Here is a 5674-nt window from a genome sequence, read left to right on the forward strand (position 1 = left end):
GAACCTCTAGTGCGTGGGCGGAGAACGCGAGAGAGAGGAGATGTGAGATAAAAGGGCGGCCCTGCGGGATGATGCGCATCGCAAAATTTAGATGACCGAGAATGGAAAGCAGCTCGCGTTTGAAGCAGCTTGGGCTGTCTAAGAGGGTGGAAGCGACCAAGATCGTCCTATCAATTTTTTCCTTCGGCAGAGAAGCCTGGCATTTTTGAGAATCTAAGTTGATACCCAAAAATTCGATGGAGGTGCTCGGGCCCGCGGTTTTGTCTTGAGCGAGAGGAATCCCGAGCTCTGCAAAAACCTTTTGGGTTGTCAAAAGATGCACGGCTGGGATGGAGTCGGGAGGCGAGATGATTAAGAAATAGTCTTAAAAGATGGATCAGGTAGGGTATTGCGTAATTGTTGGAGAGGATCCAGCAGATTGACTCTGACAAAATGTCGAAAATTTTAGGGCTGCTTCTGCAGCCGAAAGTGAGGCGGACGGAAAAGTAAACTTTATTATGCCAGCGGATGCCAAATAAATGCCAAAAATCCGGGTGAATGAGCATCACTTTAAAGGCAGAGGTGATGTCGACTTTGGCCAGCCAAGCGCCGCGACCTGCGTCTTTGATCAGGGTAATGGCTTGGTCAACGTCATGGTAGTGGAGAGAAAATTCTTCGAGCGGAATGAGGCTGTTAACGCTTGGGAACGGGGAATTATGCGGGGATGAGAGATCGATTATGAGGCGTTTTTTACCTGAGAATTTCCTGGTAGCTACACCGATGGGGCTAACACGGAAAACATTAAAGGGAGGGACGGAAAAGGGGCCGATCATGAAGTTTGCATCTGTTTCTTTTTTAATTAGGAGATCGACTGTTTCGGGTTCAGCGAGAGCGGACTGGAGATTGGGGCAGATGAGGATTTGGGAGGGGAGTTTTCCGACACCGGGGTGAAAGCCATGTGAGAGACCCGATAGTAGATAATCCGTAAAAAAGGAGTCAGGGTGATGAAGCAATTCTGAAGACAAACGAGAAACATTTACAGGAGTCGATAAGTATTGTTTAGCATTTTTATTCACAGCTTTTTGCACTGGACATATCAAGCAGGCGCAAGCGCCGCCACAAAAATTGCAAACATGCATGAAACGGCAGCGCTGCCTTGAGCATCTGCCAGTATTAAAACTGCCGCAGACCTGGCTATCAGAGGGAGCTGAGCGGCGGCGATAGGTGGAAGTGGGGGGAAAGGGGGTGGTTGGGATATCTAGGAGATGCGGGACATAGCTGGTGGATTTGGGCTGGGATGGCTCGGGGCAGGGGGGAATTAGTTGATAGATAGAGGGCATGTAATGGTGGAGTGGGCGACGGATTGGCAAGATATGTTGCGGCAGCCTAAAAATACTCTGTTATGGAGTTCGGTGTCCAAAGCCCCCCAGTAAGGACATTGGTTCTACTGGGCCACTCGGATGGCGCATTTAGCTGCGAATAATTTGTGGTAGGTGTAAAAGTGAGAGCCGCTGTATGATAACGCGAGTTTGGCGACTATCGCGAGATAATCGACGAGCTCACGTCTCCTGTGAGGAAAAACAGTGCAGATGACTTCTACAGTGGTGTGAAGAAGTGTGTGCCCCCCTGTTAAAACTGTGGTTTATCACACCGTGAGGCACGCTCACGGTTGGGGCAGTTCCGGGGACGGAATAGGAAGGGGGAAAGAGAGGGGGAATGGCGGGCGTCGGGGCCTGCGCCATTAGCGGAGGCATGCTCGCGCTTGGGACAGCTCCGGGAGCGGAAGAAAAAGGAGGAAAGAGAGTGGGAATGGCGGGTGTCGGGGCCTGCGCCTAACGGCCGGAAGCCCGTCTTCGAAGGAGTGGTGGTTAGCTCGGGCCGTGAATACGGAACGCTGCGGCCCTGGCTCGCTTTATCCGCGGCCTTGGATGGAGGAGTAGAGCTTGGAGGCGCCCCTGTTTGGAGGGAAGTATAGAGGGCGAGGAGATCCGCCTTGATCGACCGTCGTGGGACGTTAACGCCGGAGCTAATGAGCACCTGGCATAGTCCGGTCACGGTCCATTTCTCCGCAGCTGGGGCAGAGGAGAGGGCTGAAGCATAGGAGGACGCTGGAGAAGGTGGCTGACGCCTGGAAGGCGAAGGTGATGGCATGCCTTGGTGTCTGGAGGTATGAGCGACGGCAGCGCGGGAAGGCCGGTGGCCCCGTGTTGCAGCCACGGGCTCGATTATGGTGTCCTGCGGAGCGCTGGTATGCTGAATGGCGACGCCGGAGGACCCGTGGTGTCGAATGCATTGTCGTCTGGATTGGATTGGATTGGATGTGCCAATGCTGAAGGACTAGAGATAATGAAGGTAAGGCTGCTTTGATTATTTATAGAGGTTCTCTCTTGTGCTGATTGGATAGATGGTGTAATTACTGATGATGGACTGGCCGTGTTAATTATCTGCGCATGCTCCTCCCAAAATTTGTTAATAAAACATCACATATGGTTTATCTGAGTTCGTCTTATTATAATTTTTTTTATAATAAAGTATATAATAATGCAATGCTAATCGACATAGCCTTTATCACTGCTTAGAATACTATGAAATCTGTTGCGTGCCTTATTCTGTTTAAGAAGCCGCATCATCTCACAGAAGGATTTATTTCAACACTCGACTGACGTTATGAAGTGAGTTGAGTAAAAATTGTATTAAATGTGGTATGTTCACGTGCTTTCAGATGGAGCAGCATTTACTACACAGAGCCGTAGTTCACTGACAAGCTACGCAAACAGCTTTCATAATCGCAGAACGTTTTCTTCTATTTCATAATCGCGCGATTAAATCGTCTGCGATTATGAACGCGATTTTGTGTAGCTTGTCAGTGAACTACGGCTCCGTGTAGTAAATGCTGTGCCATCTGAAAGCACGTGCTGGAGATTTACTACTAATCACAGAACCGGCTTTACTGATAAGATACGCATGAAAATCACATTCGATTAAGCGTGCAGCCCTATATAAAACCCTACAAGTCACCTAACACTGTCCCAGCAAACATCTCGAACACGCTAACCACCACCTAGCTACCATCTGTAACACCACTTCGCAACCACTGGCCAAGCAATCATCTAGAACACCCTAGCAGCCGCCTAGGAAAGCCTGAGCATTCCATTGACAGAATTTTCTGTCATTTATGAGACAAGACTTTCCTGCTATTGACGGAATTTTCCGTCATTTATGAGACAACGCTTCCCAGACACTGACGGAATTTTCCAGTAAGAGGAAAACACATATTTATGTGAGTATACACATCAGAGTATACACATATTCTGAAAGAGTACTGAACGTCTGGCTCAAACACAGGTGAATAAGTAGAAACAAGCGATTGCAAATGTAAGCAGATGCAAATGCTAAATAATACAATAATCAAATGTTAAACAGCATATAAATCAAAACTGCCTAACGTTTCCGAATGAAATGTTGAGCCAGGAAGTGGTACAGGACTATGCAAGTTTTGGGGGTGTTGATGGAAGCGATCTACTCAAAATGTTGCTTTTTTATGAAACTTGCCCACATTCAAGTGTTGATAAAAAAAAAAAAGAATACATGAAGCTAAAGAAAAACTCTTTTCTGTGAGTCTGTGTTCGTTCTTTTGACATACTGCATGTTCAGATATTCATACAACAAAATATCCATGAAAACTGTGAAAATGTAAAAAATGCTGGCAGTGACTGGCAAGTATTACCCAATAATAAACAATTTATGTTTATTATATACACGTTCAAAAAAATAAAAACACACATACCCTTCCCCAATATTTCAAAGAGAGGCATCTGTCGAGCCACAGGCCTCACTGCAATTAATATAATATAATATAATATAATATAATAGCCATGGGATGCAGAGCCCAAAAAAAAACACACATGCTTACGTACAAACAAATACATGCATTCAAACAAACAGATCACAGCAGTTCTGCACCAATGCTAATTGTATTTTGTTCACATGCAATACAATATACAGACATTAACATTGAGAATACACACCCCACTGTTCATGATCCAATGCCTCGCATTCTCTAAACACATGCACAAGTGTACACACTGTCATCACTCACATATGGCTTCTCTGGTGTGCATGGGCAGACACAGACCCACATCTACACACACAGACACACAAGAGTATACGCCACTTGTTGTTTAGGAACTTTAGGGCTGAAGCACTCTAATGTAAATCAGGCCACATCAGCATGACATTTGCACAGCCACAGCATGAAAATGAGATGTGGCTGCGCGTGCGTGCGCACACACACACACACACACACACACACACACACACACAGAGGGACAATCAAACACAAGCAGGAGTCTCTGCTGATTGAATAAACAGAGATAAAACAGAAACAGTTAGATGGTAAATGTCATATCAGTCCACACCCAATGCCAGAGAGACACAAATCCTGTGTGCATCATGTAATAATAAATGAGTGGGTAGATGACAAGTGGGATAAAAATAAGAGAGATAAAGAGCAGACAAAAGCAACACAGTATATTTGCATATTATATAGTATAGAATCAGAATAGCCGAAGGAAAGAGATAAATGTTGCAAGCCATATTCACACTTACATCATCCACATGGGTTCCAGAGGTCAATGTTTAGGAGTATGTGTGCTAACGGTTAGGCTATAGCTCCAACACTTCTGATATTTAAAATACAATAGTTAGATCCTTTTTTAGTTTCTATGTAAGCACCAGGTGATTACAATTTTTTTTTACAAATACATGCGTTAATAAATATTAATTAACAATGTAATTACTATTATTTATTATTAAATATTATTAACCTTTTAATAAATAAATACATTTAATTTTCAATAAATAAACAAACAAATAAAATGCATTTAATTTTCAATAAATAAAATGCTTTTCATAATGCATATTTTTTAATTCAAAAGATAACCATATGATTTGATTTCAAACATTGAAAATTTTTTACTCAACACATACGTCAATGTTATTTTAGTATCACTGAAAGACTGGTTCGCCAGTAGGTGGCGACAAGTAACTGTCTTTATGATTGAGTCTTTTAATAATTTATTCAAACAATTCATTCAAACACATTCAGGAACAAAACAAATGACTCCCTTTGTGACTGAGTCATTGAATCATTCACTCAAAATATCAATTAAAAAAAATACTCATTAAAAGGTAGGGTATGATTGGTTCAAAAATTGTTATGCTGGTTGAAAGTCTCTTCACATCCCGATAGCAATCACTAAAATCAAATAGTCTAAATGTATTTATATTGTCTGTGGAATGCGTAGGACCATAAAATGCTCATCCAATCATATCCCTCTGTCGGTATATCAATATCAATATGTCGGCGGTATCAACTGAGCAGGGCACTGCGGCGGCAGTATCAACTGAGCAGGGCACTGCGGCGGCAGTATCAAATTAACAGGGCAACTGCGGCGGCAGTATCAACTGAGCAGGGCACTGCGGCGGCAGTATCAAAATGTGCCTGGCACTGCGGCGGCAGTATCAACTGAGCAGGGCACTGCGGCGGCAGTATCAAAATGTGCCTGGCACTGCGGCGGCAGTATCAACTGAGCAGGGCACTGCGGCGGCAGTATCAAAATGTGCCTGGCACTGCGGCGGCAGTATCAACTGAGCAGGGCACTGCGGCGGCAGTATCAACTGAGCAGGGCACTGC

Source organism: Sinocyclocheilus anshuiensis, unplaced genomic scaffold, assembly GCF_001515605.1.
Source record: "Sinocyclocheilus anshuiensis isolate Anshui unplaced genomic scaffold, SAMN03320099.WGS_v1.1 scaffold2666, whole genome shotgun sequence".
NCBI classification, from domain to species: domain Eukaryota; kingdom Metazoa; phylum Chordata; class Actinopteri; order Cypriniformes; family Cyprinidae; genus Sinocyclocheilus; species Sinocyclocheilus anshuiensis.